The sequence below is a fragment of the Chrysemys picta genome, chromosome 1, assembly GCF_011386835.1.
Source record: "Chrysemys picta bellii isolate R12L10 chromosome 1, ASM1138683v2, whole genome shotgun sequence".
NCBI lineage: Eukaryota > Metazoa > Chordata > Testudines > Emydidae > Chrysemys > Chrysemys picta.
The window spans coordinates 21,544,766-21,567,741 of NC_088791.1; positions in this window are offsets into that span (position 1 = coordinate 21,544,766).

Sequence of the window (22,976 nt, forward strand, 5' to 3'; positions counted from 1 at the left end):
TCAAAACATTCTCATTGAATGATAAGCAATGGGAAGCCCAGTCTGTTTTAAAGTCAGATGAATATATTCCAATAAAATATGAAGAGTTTATTGGATTGTGTGTATTTTCTCTTATGTCTGTTCAGAAATGCACCTCCCTAGATAAACTAAGCCCAGAACTATAAACCGTAGCAACACACTCTTCAATTGCCAGAGACTAAGGTTTGTTTTGTTTAGTCTCTGTTTTTGTTTTTCCTGTTTCCTGGAGTGCTACAATTTTCTGAAAGACCATAGAAATATGTATGATCAGATAATCTCATATTGCATAGAAGGTCAAAGGTTTATATGTTATATAGAGCACTATGTTGCTGACTTGATATGAGTAATTGGATATGGGTGAGGCCTCATTTCTTGGGAGACAGAATTAGGGAGGTAAATGGATCAGCAGACTGGAAACAGAATGTCTGTTCTAGCTACGATAAGGGAGACGAACCAGGGAACCATTTACAATGGACAAGATGACAATGGATAAGATAAGCCTGGAACATAAGATGAGGTAAAGAGTAAACTGTGCATGCACAGTGCAGGGAACTGAGTATGCTGTACAGGTTCCTACAATGTGACCAAGCCAATCCTAAAATGTGTGATGCAATGTGTAGTAGATGCAATGTAATGTGTAAATATATATAGAGAGGAAGAGGCTTGCTGTGTAACTTAGGATGTGTGGTATGCCCTATACTCCTCCCTTCCCACCCACCCCAGGCTTGAGTCTGATCAACTCAAGTGTAGTTTGATTGTGTGCCGAGAAAGAAACCTCAGTGACAAGTCCGGAGTTTAACCGATTTCTTGGATTCCAAAGAACTGAATAAAGTGTCTTCCCAAACTGGATGAGGCATTCTAAATAAGCTGAATGGAAAAGGTCTCGGAGAGTATCCCAACATCATTGGTGCCCAAACCCTGGAGCCACTTGTCTGGAGCAGGTAAGGTAGCCTTAGTGATGAGCCCGGAGTTAACACAAAATTCACTCATCTGGAGTAGGTCAAGTATACACCTCTTATTGTGAGGGTCACTACCTAACAGTAAGAGAAATGGCATTGGAAGGGTTTCAATGTTTAAATATGAGGAAGTTAGCACCAGGCTGGAGAAGTGGGTTAAATCTAGGGCAGACCCTATGAACTCTCCAGAGAAGTATTAGGGGGAGATTGGTACTATGTGAAAAAGAAACTCCAGAGAGTGGTATTAAATGTGGGGGTGGGGGAGGGAGAGAGAGAATGCTTGCCAGAGCTTTATGGCAAAGGTCTGCTAAGTGCCATAAATAAATAAATTATTGGCAGAGCACACCAAAAGTCTGTTAAAACAACAAGGAGTCCGGTGGCACCTTAAAGACTAACAGATTTATTTGGGCACAAGCTTTCATGGGTAAAAAACCTCACTTTTTCTTCAGATGCAAGAAGAAGTGAGGTTTTTTACCCATGAAATCTTATGCCCAAATAAATCTGTTAATCTTTAAGGTGCCACCAAACTCCTTGTTGTTTTTGTGGATACAGACTAACACGGCTACCCCCTGATACAAAAGTCTGTTGAATACCATTAGAATTTTCAAAAAAATAAAGCCCATTGGCAAGCATGAAAAAAACAATAGCTGGTTGTGTGTGGGGGGGGGGGTTCAATCCAAAGGGGGGGAAAGCCCAAACCAAGGCAACAGTTTCACAAGGATTAGTTGTGGTGGCTAAAACTTAACAAATGAAATGTGCCACATCGAGGGATGAATGCAAAAAGCATACAGAGCAAATCAAAGTTGTACAGAAAGAAAAACTAAATGAAAAAGATTCCTGAAAAGTCGGGAAGAAAATGATGCCTGTCACCTATTTGCATAAATCCAAAGTAAAAAGCAACCATTCTTCAAGGATTGTATTTAGTGAGTACGGTTTTGCATGCAAAGGGCACTAAGTTAAGAAATAAGTGCAAAATACCCTAAAAAAATACAGCAAGCTTAGAACCACCAAGGAAAAGTCAGCTAAAATAAGTGTTACTCTAGGAAATAAGATAGAAGAGTTATGGTCCCAGAATTTAGTAGCTGGCAAGGCCTTAAAAATGTCTTATTAAACAATAAAAAACTAAAGTAAGTAATTTAGGGAAAAGTATGTGCAAAAAAGGAGTTTTTGCACAATTAATACTGCAGAGCTCAGAGGGGACTAAATAGCCAGGGGTAATGACAGTCATGAAGTATTCAAAAGGACGTTAAAGTGTTTAAAAAATAGAATTCTTGGTTTAAGAATGAATCCCAGTTATGGCAGTATAATGCATGAAGTCATGCCTGGTGAAATCCTTAGTAATCAAACAAATTATGCACCAGGGAGGTCAGGTGGTGGTAACTTAACAGCCCTATGCTTTCCCCCCCCAGAGCCTTTACAGCCATTCTGAAAAAAATGGGCTCTTCCCAATGAACGTGTCTGTAAATAATCAAGTGTGCTGGCTGCTGCAAATATAAAGACAATCTAATTTAAATTGTCTGACTATAAACGATTTACTTGAAATCACAAGAGGAAACAGGAATATCTATATGGCTTAACTGCTTCCAAATGTTCTAGTAAGGAGGTAACCTGGGCACAAAATGAAAAAGTAATAAATTGTAGTGTTAAGTTAAAGAAAAATAAACAAAACAGCAGCTAAAACGGCCTGTCAAAAAAGATAAATGTAACACTATGCTTAATAAAGTCTGAGATAGCTAAAATGCAGAAGAAAAATAAAGAAGTAAAAAAGGCAGTAAAACAGATGTTGCTAAAATTCAGCAATTATCAAAGCCCAGGCCAAAAAAGCTATCTTGTGTGTAAAAAAATGTATTCAAAGCTTAAATATAAAAATTAAAATTGCAGTGTAGAAATGTGTGCCATCTGTTCATCACTTGCAATTTACAAAGGGAAAACTTCAGGCGTGTAAAACCATTTTAGAAAAGAAGGTTCAAAGATTTAACTAGCAGGTTAAGCCAAGCAAGTTTAGAAGTGTAAAACAGCTAAAAAGCTGCAAAAATAAAATAAATATTATAATAATTATTATAATATATAATGTAATTAATACAGCAAATAAAAAAGTAAAAGTTAAATTACAAAACATGCAATATATACAGTAAAAGAAGCAAAACAATCTAAACAGAACATGCTACTTAATTAAAATCCAAAAAGTTGTGTTTTCTTTTTCATATGACTGTATGTACCCAGCACAAGGGGGGGGGGGGGGACAGTAAATGTAAAGTAAAGCCCAATCACCAGAGTCTTATTAAAAATATACCATCCAAATTGTTTTCTTTTAACAGATTATTAATGATAAATAATTGTGCAACTGCCATTCAAAAGATATGGCAAAACCTCCAACTATTAAAATCCCACCCAAAAATTCTATTTAACTGAAGTGTAAATAAGTTTTACTAAGGGAGTAAAAATCAAAACTATATGGTGACGTTTTGTAAATGAAAACAAATATAATGTCCTAGACTGAAAACAGGTCCATATAGTTTAGAGTTAAGACCTATTAAAAATATTGTACAAAAAATGTTCAGTTTATGTATGTGTCAGAATTATTACTTTTTACCAATCTGAGGTTACCTAAAAAATTGTGCCCACCAAAATTTAATGAAATATAGTTTACAACTGTTGAAAGGACTTTCTGAATAAAAATGTATAGTATAGAACACATAAAACTGCCATGGTAGGGGGCAACTACACCAAAAGAAACTTAATAGAGTTGGTAAGACTAGAGTCTATTTAAAATAGGTAGGGAGAGCCACATAGAGATGCTGTGGAAACAAGACCAAGCATTTCAAAAGAAGACAGCAGCAAAAGTTCTGCATCCATTAAATAAGCAAAACCAAAGACTAATTAATAAAGCTTTGTTAACTGTATGTGATGTACATCAGGTTATAATTGCTTTTTAAAAAAACCCATAACATTAAGCCAATGTGTTCTAATAATAATGTGTGGTATGTGGGGGATACATGCTATACAAACCAAATGCAGCCTTATGTGATACGTAGCAAGAAAACTTGCCCTCTTTTATCACAACAGAAAAGTTTAAAATTTGGTACAAGAAGGGTGACACCATTTGGTGCAGGGTAAGAAAATTAACAAGGGTCCAATACCAGGAAGTTAAATGTGAAATCCCTGCAACCCATACGGTGTGGAAGAAGTTTGTTTTCCCTCCTCAAATATTGTTGCAAGACAATTCAAGGTCTGAAAAGCCCCAGGCTAGTACTGCTGTTTGCACCTAGGGGACACTTACATTTGCAGATGTAATGTCTTAAACCGAGTTGCCGGCATGTGCATTCACTATGGGGGAGTAGTCTCCAAATTGCTCAGTAGCGTTGAGACAGTGGGACGTTGGTAAAGTAAAAACCGCCTATGTTGGTAATGACAAGTATTATGTGGTGGCCGAAGAGGACAACTTCTGGTATGGACCCAGAAAATGTTATTTTAATTGGCCTATGTTCTGTTTCAAATTTCCCTGGTAATAAATTGAAAAATATATACGTGGTACCAGGTTTTTTGTAATGTAATAAAAGCAAAGTTAAAATTACAGAAGAATGTTTTAAAGACAAATATGTTTGCCAAGCCTCCCGGATTGTCCTGGAGTATCCAGGAATTAAAGATTAATCTTTAAGTAAAGATTATGTCTGTGACAGTGCACCCCATAAGGCTTTATGGAAATATGCTTAGGAATGTATATATATGACATAACTGGAATATGTTTTATGCTACATATGCCATGTGACATATCTTTGTAAAGGTTATGATCTACTGAATCTATTCATCCTATTTGTATGCATGTATCATTTTTGTATTCAAAGTTATGAATATTGGCTGGGCACCGGCTTGATTTTTATGTAGCCTTTGTAAAGCATTTGGTCAGCTTCTTGAGAAAGGAATGTGCAAATTAAGTGCCCAGTCAAGAAGCACTTAAGGGACAATGGATCTTGGGAGGCTCCAATCCACATAAGAAGTTTACTTGAGGACGTTCAAGGGAGCAGGTAAGCAACGGCTGCTGCCTGTAAAAACTGAGTCATGCATGGACATGTGACTTGCCCATGTGACTCCAAAACTCCATCTTGGAGCTGGACTTTGCATAGGAGAGAGGAGGGGGTCTCCACCCACAAGAGAAAGTCTACTTAAACCCCTGGGATACCCCTCCATTTAGTCTTCAGCTGGCTAAAGAGATAGCCTCTCCAACCCCAAGGATAGAAACTGGAACAAAGGACAGTAACTACAAGGGGTGTGAGTGATTGCTGGACCCAGACTAGAAGGAGACTAGTCTGTAAAATGAAGCTTACTGGGTGAGGTTTTTATCTGTATTCAGTTTTCTTAGACATAGACTTGCGTGTTCTATTTTATTTTGCTTGGTAATTCACTTTATTCTGTCTGCTATTACTTGGAACCACTTAAATCCTTAAATACTTTCTGTATTTAATAAAATCACTTTTTACTTATTAATTAACCCAGAGTATGTATTAATACCTGGGGGTCAAACAGCTGTGCATCTCTCTCTATCAGTGTTATAGAGGGCGAACAATTTATGAGTTTACCCTGTATAAGCTTTATACAGGGTAAAACGGATTTATTTGGGGTTTGGACCCCATTGGGAGTTGGGCATCTGAGTGTTAAAGACGGGAATGCTTCTTAAGTGGCTTTCAGTTAAGTCTGCAGCTTTGGGGCACCTGGTTCAGACCCTGGGTCTGTGTTGGAGCAGACTGGTGTGTCTGGCTCAGCCAAACAGGGTGATGGAGTCCCAAGCTGGCAGGGAAAGCAGGGGCAGAAGTAGTCTTGGCACATCAGTTGGCAGCCCCAAGGGGGTTTCTGTGATCCAAACTGTCACAATGTCATGTGATGAAATGTCCAGGAATTTGTCCAACCAAAGTTGGCAACCCTAAAGAAAAAGCAATCATATAATGTAGGATTATATCCTAGTGGATTATACCAGAGGAGGTGAGCTTGCACTGCCTGGTTTGTAGTAATACTAAGCCTAGTATTAATGGTGGTTCAAATAATTACAACTACTGTGATCTTGGGAATGTGTTGCTGGGTAATAAACTTTAAAAAGCACACAAAAAACCAAACATATAATGCAAATTAAACAAATGCTAATATAAAAAAGAATAATAAAAGCAGCAGAATGTAGGCCTGGCTTGACATGAGTAATTGAACATGGGTGAGGCTTCATTTCTTGGGAAACAGGATTAGGGAGGTAAATGGGTCACCAGGCTGGAAACAGAATGTCTGTAATATCTAAGATAAGGGGGAACTACCAGGGAACCATTTACAATGAACAAAATAACAATGGATGAGATAAGCCTGGAACATAAAGATGAGATACAGAGTAAATTGTGGATGCTGGAGTGAGTCTCCTAGTTAGTGGGATCTTCTCTGCTTCTTATGAGTCTAGTTTACTGCTGAGATAAGGCTGTGCTGCATCACAACAAGAGTGGCTGCACTCCACCAGAGAAAAAAGACAGTGAATGGTGGAATGACCAAATTCCTAGGTCGGCTTGGTGGTGCTGTGATCAGGCACAGGGAGGAGCAATGGAATTCATTTGTCTTACATAGGTTCTACCTTTATTAGCATTTGTCTGGAGCAACATTTACCTAGCAAGCTGGGTGAGGCTAAATGTTCTAGCCATTCAGTATGAGGTTATCACATGAAAAACCCTTTACCGCATCATACTGAATGAGGAAAAGGCTGGGTGGTGGATTTTGGCTTCAACCTACACTGGGGGTGGGCAAACTACAGCCCAAGCCATTTTAAGCCAGCTCGCAAACGCGGCTCGGCCCCGCTCCGGTGCTCTGGCTACTAGGCCATGCTACCCTGCCCCAAAGGGCTGCACTGTTGAGTCTAGCCGCCAGGCCATGCTGCCCTGGGCACCAGGGCTATTAACTTTACGCTGGTCCTTAGACCCCGGGTAGCGAGGTCAGAGACGGACAAGTGGACTTAACGGCAGTGTCCACGTACTGCCTGACACCCCCCTTTCAGGCCAGGGTGTGCATACACCATCACATGTGGTGGAGAATGTGGGCAACAACCAGGACTTGCTGAGAGGTCCAGAAGAAGGGAAGTAGACAGTGAGACCCCCACACCAGTCAGAAATGGATACCAAGAAGTTCCTGAAGTGGATGCTGGAAAGTCAGCAGCATCAGGCAGCCCAGCAGCAGCAAGAGCAGTCCCAGATCACATAGCAGATGGCCAGTCAACACCAGCTCCAGATGACCCAGCATCAGGAGCAACAATAGCAGCTGCTTCGTGAGTTGGCTGCCCAGCACCAGACCCAACAGGGGCGCTCGGTCCAGCAGGTAGCAATGCTATTACACCCAGTTGGATGATCAGGGCTCATCCCCACAGGGGAGGGCTGGGAGATGCCGTGGCGGGACTGCCTATATGTCTCACCAAGATGGGCCCAGGTGATGGTCCCGAGATGTTTCTAGTCACCTTTGAATGGGTTGCTACGGCTGCCTATTAGCCCCCAGAGCACTGGGCCACCTTATTGGTACCCTATTTAACTGGCTAGGTGCAGATCGCTTACCGCAACCTCAATCCTCGTGAAGCCTTGGATTATCCCCGAGTAAAAGCTGCCATATTGGATCACACTGGCATTAGCCAGAGCGTTCTGCTCTTAGCCCATGTGAAACCCTGGGCAGGCCATCTGGAGTGGGAAAAGACTCTCCAGAGAGTAGCCCACCATTTCTTTTGACCCAGCATCCACCAAGAAGTCCGGGACAATTGTGCTTCTTGTCCAGAATGCCAGCGGGCTGGACCAAAAGAGGTACCTTATACTCCTTCTGGTGGTTGGCACGCCCTTTGAACATATCAGAATGGACCTTGTTGGGTTCCTGGAAAGAAGTAAGACAGGAAATCAATTTATTCTAGTAATCATTGATTATGTGACTCAATACCCCAAAGCTTTCCGCCTCCAATTGGCCATGGCACCCACTATCACCACCGAACTGGTGAAGGTCTTTGCTAGGGTGAGGATAGCCAAGGAAATCCTGACTGATCAGGGCACTAATGTGTCCTCTAAAATGATAGCGGAGCTGTGCCATCTCCTACGGACTCTCAGGATGCTACCATCCCCAAACAGATGGCCTTTAATGGTACCCTGAAGTACATGTTACAAAAATTTGTGGAGGACAACCCCCATTGTTGGGATATGCTATTGCCAGCTCTACTCTTCGCCATAAGGGAGGTGCCCCAAGCCTCAACTGGGTTCTCTCCCTTTGAGCTCCTTTAAGGTAAACAACCAAGGGGGATCCTTGACATCCTGAGGGAAGACTGGGAGGTGCAAGAGACTCGAGTCCTCAGAACTGCCCAGTATGTGTTACACCTCTGGGAGTGACTCCGGACCTTGGGTGCCTTTGCCCAACAGAACTTCATACAAGCCCAAAAGACCCAAGAACAACACTATAACAGGGGAACCAAGGTACGTAGTTTCGAGCCAGGGGACCGGGTTTTACTCCTGTTGCCCTCTACAGAGTTGAAACTCTTGGCCAAGTGTCAAGGGCCTTTCGAGGTGTCCAGGTTTGTAGGGCCAGTGGACTACGAGGTCCGATTGCCGGGAACGACGGAAGGAGACTCACACATATCACATGAACCTATTGAAAGCCTGGAAGACCAGAGAGGCCTTGTTTATTGTGCTAGCACCTCCGACCCAGAATCAGGGCCCCTACCAGGGGAGCCCCTGGATCCAAGACCTGCTGTGCTTAGGGAAGGCCTTAGCTCTACCCAGCGGGAACGAGTACAGTGGCTCGTAAGGGACTTCCCAGATGTTCTATCGATCCACCCCAGACGAACCAATCTCACGAGCCACCACATCGCAACACCACCAGGACAGAGGGTGAGGGACGACCACCCACCACTGCCCCGGAAGATCTGGGCTGCCGTATGGCGGGAACTGGATGTAATTCTTGAGATGGGGGTGGTTCAGGAGTCAAAAAGTGAGTGGGGAAGCCCAATAGTTCTGTTCCCAAAATCCGATGGGGCCATTCAGTTTTGTATCGATTTCTGTAAGGTTAATGCCATGTCCCGTTTCGATGCATAACCGATGCCTCGTGTCGAGGAATTCCTAGAACGATTAGGGGGAGCCAGGTATCTGTCAACCCTGGACTTAACCAAAGGGTACTGGCAAATCCCCCTGACTCCAAACTCCTGAGAGAAAACCGACTTTCCCACACTCTTCGGCCTCTTCCACTTCATTACCACGCCGTTCGGCCTACATGGGGCCACCGCCACCTTCCAGCGATTGATGAATAAGGTCTTGCAACGCCATGACAAGTATGCCATGGCCTATATATACAACATTGTGGTCTACAGCGTTAACTGGGAGGACCACCTGCGACACCTCACTGGTGTGTTCCAGGCTCTTCAAGAAGCCAGCCTCATGGCCAACCTCGCAAAATGCCATCTTGGACAGGATGAGGTGACATATCTTGTGTATATATTGGGAGGAGGGAAACTGCAGCCACTAATCAATAAGGTGCAAGCTCTGGCGGACACACCAATGCTGAAGATGAAGAAATAGGTACACTAATTTTTAGGATTAGCGGGATACTATAGACGCTTCATGCTGGATTTCACGACAATCGCTACCCCTCTCTCCAATCTGACGAAGAACTCTCAACCCCGATAGGTGCAATGGTCGGATCAGTGTGAAGAGACTTTCCGGACCCTGAAAGAACAGCTAATGCAGGAACCCATCCTGAGACATCCCGACTTTATGAAAGAGTTCATATTCCAGACTGATGCCTCAGAGGTGGACTTAGGGGCCATGCTATCCCAAGAAGTGGAGGAGGAAGAACACCCCATGCTGTACCTGAGCCACAAGTTATTCTCCCAGGAACAGCACTATTCGACAATTGAAAAAGAAGCCCTGGCCATAAAGTGGGCTATTACCTGCTGGGGACCACCTTCAAATTAATCACTGATAATGCAACCCTCAAGTGGTTACACAGCATGAAGGATATGAACCCCCAGATTATGTGCTGGTACCTCTCCCTCTAGCCCTACAACTTCCGCGTGTTTCATTGGCCAGATAAGATTCACATTAATGTGGAATTTTTTTCTAGGCTGGGAGGGGAGGAGGAGGAGATGGACCGGCCCCCGAGGTCCCTCTTAAAGGGGAGGGTGTATGACAGGGTGTGCATACCCCACACTAGCCAAGATGGGATTAAACCCACGTTATGGACAGCGGAAGTTCTGCCTCTTAGGCCAGACTGGGCATGCTCCAGATGCTGCAGCAGTATAAAGGGAGGAAGCCCAGCTCATTCGTGGCTGGATACTGGAGGGGAAGGACCTGTGCTGGAAGCTCCCATGAGGACCGGCTACGGCCCATGCATGTGGAGATCGGAGGCCCCAAAGATCAGCTTGGACCCCTGCAATCAATGGAGCCCCAGGAAGTGACTGGTGCTGCAGAGCCTGGAGACCCCGAAACTTCATGGACTGCCACACCAGAGACAAGTGACCCAGTAATGGTGACAGAGTGGTATCTCCCACTCAGGTAAACTCAGCATGTTTTGGTGGGATTCCCCGCTGAGCTAGTGACAGACTGCTCTGCCACTGCCAGGACCCTGGGTCAGGGCCCAGGGGAGTCGGGTGGGTCCAGATCCCCCTACCTGGGCTGCCTGCCATCCTTGCTGATGGCACCTCGGGTGCTGGCTATTAGGCCTTGCTGCCCTGCACTAAAGGGCCATGCTATTGACTCTGGCCGCTAGGCCACACTGTCCTGTATCAAAGGGTGGCTCTATTAACTCTGGCCACTCTGCCCTGGGAACCAGGGCTATTAACTTTACGCTGGTCCTTAGACGCTGCAGTGGCGAGGTCAGAGACGGACAAGTGGACTTAACAGCGGTGTCCATGTACCCCCTGGGACTCCAGTTTCTGGCTGGCGTGTGCATACTCCGCCACAGGTTCCTTGTTGGTTATTGTGCTTGTTGTGATCGTGTTGTGATGAGCTAACTTCATGGAACACTTTGGACTGGTAGGAAACAGGCATTAGGATTTCTGCTGTTTAAATGCATAATAAAAGCTGTGGCCAAGCTCTTCAACCATAAGCCTTGGGTGGAGTCTTTATTTGCCAACCTTCCTGTTAACACCAATGTTACATTAAAAAAAAAAAAAAACGTAAGTGGGCATCAATAGACTGATGCAGCCAGTACATATTTTGCTGAGTTTTAATGTATCTTTGCTGAAGACACCGTACTTTGTGGGGATAGAGTGATAATGGACAATATTGTCTTCTATAAACTAGTTTCCAAGTAGCTGAGGGTCTCTGGTTTTGAAAAAGAGATCAGATTGGCTCAGCCCTCACCTATTTCCTCCTCATTCCAAGTTAATCAACAGAGTGAAGGAGTCAACATGCACTCAGCCTTCTCATACCAGCACTGACTTTTCTTTTTCTGTAGCAGTAGAAGGCAGATCTCCAACTGGCTTGTTACACCAAAGAAAAGTAGATTCCCTGTCTATTCCCTTCTGTGCAGTTTAAATACCACCGACTGAGAAACCTTTAAGCAGACACCAGTGTCACAGGTGCTAGTTGCCTGATTGATTCCCTCCCAGAGGAACATGTTGGCATAGATGTGCATGAGTACCATTTGGCCAGCTGGCATCCAGGGACATCAGCTGCCCTTTCAGGCAGATGAATGGTGCAGCATATTAGCTGTTTGCCAAAGGAGAGACTATCTAGGAGAGGAAGAGAGGAAACACACTTCATAGATTTATGTCAGAAGTTTTTATCCTCTTACCATTTGGTTATGGAGCTAACATTATGTGACAAGCTCATCATCACCAAAAGCCTCTCTCTGACACAGCAGTGAGTTACTTTGAATGGATTCTACAGAGCAGAACAATTCATAGAGGAATGCGCATTCTCTCTAATGGTGGTTAGTGTTGTATATTTTCCCCCAATGTGGTCACAACACTAAATAAAATGTGTTCTTATAGAATCTCCTTTTTAAGAACCTTAAATCACCAGCCCTTATCTCCCCAAAAAATTGACTAACTTTAGGCAGCTAAACTAAGTGGCCAGATTTTTGGATGGGATGAGCACCCATAGCTCTCACTAGCAGTCCCCCTGTTGGAGGCAAGATCCTCAGCTGGTGTTAATGGGCAAAGCTGCACTAAAGTCAGTGATGCTCCAACCATCAAACCAGCTGAGGATCTGGCAATGAAGTACTAAAGACATGGTTCTCAGTGCTTTCCATACCATGATCCCATGTTACAACAGAAAAAAGTTGCAGGACCTTGATAGTTTTGGGGATCCCCTGTCATCTAGACAGAAAGAAAAAGAGGGTGGTCATGATCCCTCTGGACCCATCTGTGACTCCCTGTGGGTCGTGACCACCACATGGATAACTTATGCTCTAATATATAGTAAAACTATGGAACTGATGCATTTTCTTTGACTTTTACGCCAGGTTATGTAGGCAGAATCTGAAAGAAAGGGACAAAGGTTGGTAGAGTAAAGCTATTGTATATACTTTGAAAGACTCACACAGATTAGAAATGTAACAATTTGGCACTGACATTCTGATACTGTGACTTCTTAATAAGTATATATTCATAGCCTCCTTCTTATTCATATAAATACTTGGGGCTCATTAAATGTACTAGCATGTACTCATTACCATAGAGTATATATTCCTTTCCTCAAGAAGTGTGATAAACAATTATTTTTCATTTAAAACATCCTATTAACTAACTGCTCAGTTTGCCAGTCCATCCTGTTTAGTCTCTATTTGTCTTGTTTAGAATGTAAGCTGTTTGGGGCAGGATCTCTCAGTATTTTGTGGTTATTACTATTCTGAACACATATAAGAAAAAAGATCTTGCAGTGCTTTTCTGAATGCCAGATATATCTGGGGATGTGAATGCTCATTGTTCATTCTCCCAGCATCTCACACCCTTTAGCTGAAGTGTTTTAATATATTTCTGCTGAAACTTAACTGCCAGTGAATTAACAACAAAATTAAAGAGAGTAAATGGTGATTTCTGGCTGGCAGGGTGCCTCTGAGTATTCCCCATGTAGTATACGTTATCTACCATCAGACACTCCAGATAAAGGGACTGTTTCCCCCCCCACCATTACTATTAATGTTGTATGGCTCCTATCAGCATCTGAGCACCTTTTGTGATTTTGACTCTGCAAATTTACATCCTGACCCAGAAAAAAAAAATTACACACCTGATTAACTCTATCCATGAATGAAGTCCCACTGAAATCACTGAGACTATTCACATGAGCAATACCATGCACATGTGTGTTTGCAAGATCAGGACTCCAGTGCTGCATTAACACAGTGGGTATGTATTTCATTAAAAATATAAATCTATATGATGCTTCACAGATGGGCCTCGGTGACTCCAACTAATGTCATTTTTTTCTCTTCATGTAAAAAGTTGATGTAAGGCTCTGTGATGCAAAGTAGGAAAACATTCAGTGTTGCAGCCAAAAGAATCTCATTTGGAATCCCAAAGGAATTTGACCCATCCAAGCAAATGCACTTTAGCCTGATTATGTAGCTGTCAATTATATTATTGTTTCCTGCATTAAGTTTACGTGGGCTAGATTCTATACTACAACAACAACAAAAATCCACTTCAGTGAAGTGTTGTACCTTTGCTTATCTACCAAACAAGTGAATATTGAACATGCATTAGTAATCTGAGTCTTTCTATTCAATTTTATCAGTTATATAACTGGTAAGTGTCCAAAGTTTAAGGCTGAAAACAAAGATACTGCCATTACTCAGTTATGTAATGGGAAGGGTATGACATTGTATAAGCAGGTTTTGATGAATTATAGGATACTGCACTCCACTTTTCTTCTGTATACTTGCTGGGGCTGAGGGCTGCAGCCTGCTATAGCATGCATAACATCCATGGCCTTGACTTGCATGTCAGTACGAGAAGAAGACAATGGATGAATAGGATAGCTATAAAGAGATTGCTGGAAATAAGGATGGACTTCAAATGTCTGAAGGTTCAGTTTAGTTATCAAAAGCCCCGAACATTTTCTGAGGGAAACCCCCATCACCATTTTTTAACTAGCTCTACCAGGGTCTCCTTTAACCTTTCACATGACTATTACATAGGTCTATATAAATTTATATTTTCAGGCATTTTCTGTAGGCTGAAAGAACCTCTTCTCAATCCTTGCGAAGTGTTACTCTTACACAATTCATGTTATCAAATCTTCCATGAGTCAAGATGTGGAAAACTCTCTGACTCCCAGTCAGCTCATTCTCTGGTAAGCTTCCAAGGCCTCATGCATGGAAATACCCAAAATAGGCTTTCTCCTGCTATAGGGTAGGCAGATTGTAGGCTGCCCAGAGATAGAAAAAAAATCTAGTTGTACCCCTGCCCCCAAATGAGCTTAAAACTAAGGAGTTCTGTGCAACAGTACTTTCCTAGGAGATAGAGAAAGCTTTTGATAGCTCTCCCAGCTCCCATATTAAATATCTCTACCAGCTTCCCTTTCCTTCTCCCTGTAGAAAAGAACCCAGCTGCCTGGTAAATAAAGTTGAGCTATCAGCATCCAGTGGATCAACTGGAGAGCCTCTGTTACACATCAAATCCTTTTAGTAGGAAAGTGGTTAGCGCCGATCCCTCCCTTATACTCAGAAGCCCATAAAAATTATGCTCTGAATTTCCAAGGAAAAGTCACATTTGGGTTGAGACTACGCCTGGAAAGTTTCACCACACAGGAATATTTTTTAGGAAATTATAAGTGAAATGCAGGAGTTTGAATTAGAAGTCTTCATCTAGTGTGAACGTATTAAAAGTTCTGTCTTGAAATGCCAAATACTTGATTTATATTCCATTCATGTGTAAATACCATCCGATATGTATTTACTTCTGAATACAAAAGCAACTCCCTTCCCCACCCACACAGATACAGACTAGCTATACAGATGTAACCCCCAAGGAGCTCACCTTGGTTCCTGAGTCTCTGTGTGCCAGTAATTCGGGGAGACATGCTGTCCCTGGGAGGAAGGGGGACAGGGGCAGACTCAGAGCCTGCTAGGCAACCAAGAGGGGTGAGGAGAGACACTGTTTCAAGTAATAGGGGCTCTGCTGGCTCGTGGGAGAATAGCAGATGTGCATGGTTGGCCACCAGCATGCCTGCTCAGGGGAGGGGCAGTTTCTGAGAGAAAGGGGGGGTATTATCAGCGGGGGCACCAGTGACCGTGAGAGCAGTGTTTTACCCTGTTATGTTATATTTACTTCCTGTTTAATATAACTACTCTGGTGAATATATTGTGTGTGTTTGTTTATCTTATTTCTTGGGAGTCTCCAATGGGGTGACCAGATGTCCTGATTTTATAGGGACAGTCCCGATATTTTGGGCTTTTTTTTTTTTATATGGGCTCATATTACCCCCCACCCCGGTCCCAATTTTTCACATTTGCTACCTGGTCACCCTAGTCTCCAACTATCTGGAAAGTAAGTGCAAAGAAGGAGGAATGGGAGATGGAGGCACTCACAAATAAATTCATAGGGAAGAAAACAAGGAAATTACACTCTGCTGAGCTGGAGGCGGGATCCTGATGAACCCAGGCCTGTCCATCAAAACCCATAAGGAGACTGGCATTAAAGGAGGTAAACAAGTGCATCGGGATGCCACATAGGCATCTATTCTAACAATGCAAGTCCAGTATTTATCACACTTCTCCCAATGGCCTGGCTGTCCCCCATTATCCACTACTTAATGCAAAGCCTAGATTCCCTAGGCCTGATCTGACACTCATTGAAGTCAATGGATGTTTTCTGTGACTTTGGTGATCATTAGGTTTGGTCCTTAGTCACTGCAACTAACCTGCTTCCCTCTCTGTGGAAAGACTTACCTCCCCCAGTTCTTTCTTCTTGCTCACCTCCTTTCTCCCCACTCCAGAGACCATCTTCTACCTGATCCCTCCTGCAACCATTTCCACATAGCCAGAGACTCCCTCCCTCAGATTTGTCTAACTCCTTCCCTTCGCCCCTCCATCAGAGCACTCCAGCTAGGCTAGCCTCCCACTATTCCAGATTCATATTTAGCAAATACCCAGGTCAACTATTAGGGTTTCAGTAGAAAATCCAAATATGTGTCATGTCTTTTATATTTAACTATTCCCCAAAGCCACATTAAAGCACAATCTCTGTGGTACCTGCAAATTTGCAAACTTACATGTGTCTATATTTTTTCATCCTGTGGCAGAATTAAATTAGTTGAGAATCACATACTCTTCTACATTAACATCTCAGCCATGTAAGAGAACAGGAATGTAATGCCATGGCACTATTATCTCCATCTAAATGTACTGGGAACACTTATCTATTTTCTCCCAAACAGCATCAGACATTAATCCAAATCAATCCAGCACAACAGCATGCTGTTCAAGTGTTAAGGCAAAAAGGCTATGCTCTTAAGACTCTAAAGTGACAGTGAAATGTGTTAAGTTTGGGAGTGTCTAGGTTTATTCATCAGCAAGGACAGTGTTATATAGTGAAAATGCCATAGGATAACAAGATGGTAATGGAACTTGCAGCTGAAGAAAATGAAAAACTCCAATCTAGCTAAATGCACATTGATTTTTTTTAAAGAGTAGGGAGAACTGGTGACTATATCTATATTTTCAAGCCATTCTCAGCCAAAATACAGTATGAGATGCTGGAATCTAAGGGCCTCATCCTGCAAACACTTACACATATGAGTCACTTTAAATTACTTGCATTCATATATTTTTGCAGCATTGGGCACTGAAGTTGAAAGCAGATTGAAATAGCTATTTGATTAATATTTTAACTTATACTGGGGAGAGCATGAAATCCAAAGACTTTATTATTAACCAGGTATCTCATCTAAATAAAATTCAGACTGATCATTCATCTTCCCATTTTACACAAAGTCCTATTTTCCTTCTCTTCACATGTATAATTAATTTTATTATACACTTGTTACATCTTATATTATACAGCTTTTTAACAGATCCTTTATAAACAGAGGTTAGTTCACCTACACTGTTTTTTTTCCACTGTTATAATGCAAGCCCTGTAATTTAATTATTTTAATAGACATGACAAATGTGTTTGACACATGCTAGACAATGTTTTGGCTAGTGCGTTCATGCATACAAAATGGACATTTCCCTTGAGAGCAGATGCATCACTGCATACTGCTCCTGTTAAAAGGACAGTGGGTTTCATGGTGGTCTAATTAACAGAAACAACAACAGTGGTAACATAAGCATAACATTTAAGCATCTGCTCAGTCTGGGTGATCTGGTTAGATAATGCTTATTGCTTTTCAGAATTTTAAAGAACAAATAAAAATGACAAAAAGATAACAGGCCCGATCCAAGGCCCACTGAAGTCATCAGAAAATTCTCTTGACTTCAATGGGCTTTAGATGAAGCCCCAAGAGAGTTAATCAAGGAAAGACAACATATTTCACCACAGCATGTAATGCTTCAGCAACAGTTAATCCATTTGAAGTCTACAGGCAATGCCTACAGTATGTCATTGTGGAAATGAGCAATTTTGTTTTGCACAGTTCAGAAAAGCTCATTTTGGTTTCATGTTATGGTTTAATTCTTTTTTTCCCAATGTCCTATTCACTTTAGTAAATATGCAATTCCAGTGTGAAAACGTGCATATTCTCTTCACAGAGCAATTTCATAGAAATAGTTATATTGAATGTAACAGTGCCAGGGCTGCAGAAAAGTAGTGTGCAAAATCATGTTTGCATGAGCAAATAGACACCAAGGCACATAAAATAGGTAATCACTCATGTAAAAAACTGTGTGTGTCTCCATGGGCAGAATTTGTAGGAAGTGCAGATGTGAGAAACACTCTTGAAAATTTCCCTCGACATGAAATCTCTTTCAGGACAATTTACAGTATTCAGGAAGAAAGGTATTAGTCTAATTCCAACTCAGGTATTTTATTGAATTTAATTCTTGTCCTTTTTTTAATGGCAGAAAGAGAACACTTCCAAACTGAAGTATACAGTGCATTGCCCATGGTCACAGGGTTTAGAACAGCACTGAGATCTATCTAAATTCCACCTTGCTTCCCACATCCTGTCTCATGTCTCTAATTCAAAGTATAACTTGGCTTTTAGTTCTGATGTTTGACCTCCCTAGGTGCTCTATGGTGGGTCCATGTTTCTGTTACCTTGGCCAGAGTCCAAATTTGATGAGCTTCCAGGTGCAGTACAACACCCGTCTCTTCAGCTGGACCTGTGATTGATCAATGGATCACTACTGCAGCGGGTACGAAGGGAAGCAGTCATCTTGTAAAGACCTACAGTATATCTAGTCAAATTTAGTCTTCGATTTTAATTGATGTATAGTCAGGTGCCTACATGTTGAGGTCATGGTTGCACTAATAAGCCCTTAAATACATACACATATAGAACCAGATCCTCAGTAGGTGGAAATTGACATAGTTCCATATTTAAACTTTGCCCTGTTACACCAACTGAGGTGTTTTATAGTGAAGTCCTTTCCCAGAACGCCTAGCAGACACTCACAGTGTGTTCTGTTCTGCAAGCTACTGAGGGCCATCCATTCCCATTGAGATATACACCATGTAACAGATGTCAGTTGAGTTGACGGCTTTCTGGATCAGGCCTTATAACAGGGATTAATGGACTTTTTTAAAGCAGTGAAAGCAGGAGGGACTTCCATTCTACACCCACACAAATGGAGTTTCACTATACCCAAGATTACGATAGCCAAATCTCGCTGTAACATTTGTAATTTCCCTTCTCCATTCATCCCCATGTGCTTCCTGTGCACACAGTATATTATTCCTGATATCCTTCTCTGAAGTGTGTGCAGATTCATTATGCCACAGTTGTGCAGAGATGGTGTCTGTGTTGTGTTGCTAGGCAACTTCTGAAAAACCAAATCCCCAAGCAGGTCACCTGCACAGGCATACCTGCCTGCAGCCCCAGCTCTGTTTGTTTAATTAAAACTCCTGCTCCTTAACAACGAGCTGGCTAGAAAGTCAACAGCCCCAATCAATTACAACTGCATTAACCAATCTGCCCACAGTATGTTTTCATTTAATATTTCAATGCGCTGGAAACATCTCCCACGCTGCACTCACTTTGATTGACATCACGGAAAGAGTCTCAGAGCAAAATATGGACTGATCCTCTTGAACGTCGCAGGAGTTGAAAGCAAGCTGTCAGAACTGTCTCTTCCCATTATGAATGCACCCTCAGCACAGCATCCTGCAGCCACATGACAAATACCCATAACAACACGATTTCCTCCAAAAAGGGACTGAAGTGCCATTTTATATTGGTAGAGAACAACTGAAAATATATAGAGAAATTTTGCTTTGGTTTATTGATAAGAAAATAATGATGATGGCATATTCTCTCTCATTTACACTTTCTACCCAACATGGTTTTCTGTTCATTGTTATTACTATTGTGCTGATTTATTCCTTTCATATATTTCCAAATTCCTCCAAGACTCCATTGTATCAAGCAGAAGGCATTGGCACTAGCTTGGCAAACTGAAACTCCCAATTGGAGACAGCAAACCCTTGACATTATTCTAGCATGTGCCAGCAGTGCTCGGTCACTGAGAGCTCATTCTTGGATTTTCATCTCTCTTGGGAGTAACTCTACATCAAACACATGCTTTGCAAAAAGCTCCACTCACGATTCTACGACAGATTCATTTTTAATATCTGTAAGGCATGGCTTTCTAAGTGGAATTTCATGTAACCATGCATTTTCCCTAATTTCTTCAAGTGCTATTATGATTGTGAATGAGGCTCTTAAATAGGACTGAATGCATGAAATCACCAATAGTAAAGCATGTCATTATGCGCATATATACATAAATGATTTTCCATTGGAATAGTATAATCTGCCAGAGTAAAGGTTGAGTATTCTAGGATGAAACTGTGAGATGGGAATGAAAACTGTGTTACGACATTTTAGGAGCTGCTTTTGAAGCCAAAGGGCCTCTGATCTCACTCACACCAATGTAAATCAGTATGAACACCACTGATGTGAACCTAGTTATTTCAGTTTAAAGCCACAGTGAGATAGGAATTAGCCTCACAATGTAGAAAGCTCTCTCAGTTTAAGTGTAGAAGTGAAATGTTTTAAAATTTAACTCATGAACAAGAGATCCTTTCTGTGCTCTGAATAAAGAAACTTTCTATTCCCATTCCTGATGTCCTGGGAATAATTCAGTTTAGTTTTGAATTTGGTGATTAAGGAATGTGTACTTGTAACTGTGGGTAAAAAAAAAAAAAAGATTAAGAATGTGTTTTGTAATGGCTGCTCTTAATGATGTCAGCTTTTCAGAATTAAAGTGACATGACAAAAATTTCACTACTGGAAGGTCTTCTAATAGCAGGCTTAGCATTGTGAAAGTGCTTACTGGACTATGTGCTGTGAAAGTGTTAGCTGCAATTCATAAACCCATGATGAATGTTATAGTTTCCTTGTGTCTGTTACTGGATATACTACAGTGTAGATACACAGTATATATTTTATCTTATTTGAACCAGTCTATATAAATAACATGCAATATGATGCCTATGGGTAGTGGTGGGGATTGAACTCCAGAGCTCTCCATCTACAACCATGAGCCTCTAGAAGTAGAGAAAAAAAAAACCCAACACCCTCCCTGCCCAGTTTGCTAAAAGTCTGTACCAGATTCTTAAATGTATATGCATTCCAACCACTAGAGGGGGACAGCGCGCCATAATGCATAAACATAAGTTACAAAAACATTTGCAATTATGACAATATATTTTTATCTGTGATCATTCTCATTTTAAGTTTGCGTGATCATCCTTCCCAACTCAGCAACAGAGCTGAGCAAAAATGTAACCTATCACTTAAGTCAGCTTCTGTACCAGATGACTGGAGAATAGCTAATGTGACGCCAAATTTTTTTAAAAGGGCTCCAGAGGTGATCCTGGCAATTACAGGCCTGTAAGCCTGACTTCAGTACCAGGCAAACTGGTTGAAACTATAATAAAGAACAATATTGTCATACATATAGACAGGGCTGCCGAGAGTGGGTTTGGGTCCCGGTGAAAATAAATTTTCGGGCCCCCCAGCAAGGGCGGACTGGCTAAACAGGGACGATGAGAGGGGAGGGAAGCCGGGGAAGCTGGGCCCCGTGCCCCCTTCCAGACCGCCGGGCCCCGGTAATTTGTACCCCCCATCGGCCCTGCATATAGATGAACATAATTTGTTGAGAAAGAGTCAATATGGTTTTAGTAAAGGGAAAATCATGCCTCACTAATCTACTAGAATTCTTTGAGGGGGTCAACAAGCATGTGGACCAAGGGGATCCAGAGGATATAGTGTACTTAGATTTTCAGAAAGCCTTTGACAAGGTCCCTCAGCAAAGGCTCTTACGCAAAGTAAGCTGCCATGGAATAAGAGGGAAGGTGGTCTCATGGATTGGTAACTGGTTAAAAGATAGGATACAAAGGGTAAGTATAAATGGTCAGTTTTCAGAATGGAGAGAGGTAAATAGTGGTGTCTCCCAGGGGTCTGTTCTGGGACCAGTCCTATTCAACATATTCATAAATGTTCTGGAAAAAGGGGTAAACAGTGAGGTGGCAAAATTTGCAGAGGATACAAAATTACTAAAGATAGTGAAGACCCAGGCAGACTGCGAAGAGCTACAAACAGATCTCTCAAAACTGGGTGACTGGGCAACAAAATGGCAGATGAAATTTAATGTTGATAAATGCAAAGTAATGCACCTTGGAAAGCATAATCCCAACTATACATATAAAATGATGGGGTCTAACTTAGCTGTTACCACTCAAGAAAGAGATCTTGGAGTCATTGTGGATAGTTCTCTGAAAACTCAATGTGCAGTGGCAGTCAAAAAAGCGAACAGAATGCTGGTAATTAAGAAGGGGTTAGAAAATAGGACAGAAAATATCATGTTGCCTCTATATAAATCCATGGTATGCCCCCATCTTGAATACTGTGTGCAGATGTGGTCGCCCCATCTCAAAAAATATATTCTGGAATTGGAAAGGGCACAACAAAGGAGGAGAACTGCTAAACCACACCCAGATATACGGGGGCGGGCAGGCCTGCAGCACGTAGACCCTTCCACAGGGACAGGACAAAAGAAGGGGCACAAGGCTGAGTATAGAGTTCTATCTGGTACAATATCATGGCAGGGAGTGTGGAAACCTGTCAGAAAAACATGACAAGGAACGGTTTAGAGTTATTACTCTGTGATAGGGAAGGAAAGAGGAAACTACCCAGTCCCAATCTTAGTTCAAGGCTGGGATTCACTAATTCAACAGTTATCAAGGACTGCTCTTCCGTATGAGCCCCTCCCGTTGCATTATGATTGAGTGCTGCTTGTGATCACTCATTCCCCTGGAACTCCCTCTGCTGTGCTGCTCTCACCCTCTTTATTATTAGCACCATATTTCCCATAGTTATTATCCATGTTAGCTTTACCTTCATTTCAACACTCCATGATTCAGTTTTCTCCTCTCCTGATGATTTTCATCTTTACTGATAGGTAAGTAAGAAAACCAAAGTCCTTCGCTCAAAAGCAGCCTGTTTCTTTTATTAGTCCCAGTGACATAGTAACACTGCATATCATGTGACTATGTCAAATTATATATGACTAACAAAAAGAGTATAGCAGATTCTTGTCTGTTTCTTAGCTATACAGAACAATTAGCAAAGTTGGCACTAGCAACAGCCTGGCTTTTATGATCCTTGATGAACTCCTTCTTTGAATTGTATTGGAACATTAGTTATGCTCCTATATCATGGTGCCCGCATCCCTGTGATTTGAATGAACATGTGAATAAATCTCATGATATGTTACAAGATATCGTGACATGTCACACCGTACTTGCATTCAGGGTCATAACCTGGATATGTTCTTTTTAAAGCTAAATGTGCTGAAACGGAATGAAATTTTAGAGAAGAATCAGTGAAAGAAATAGTCTTCATTCAT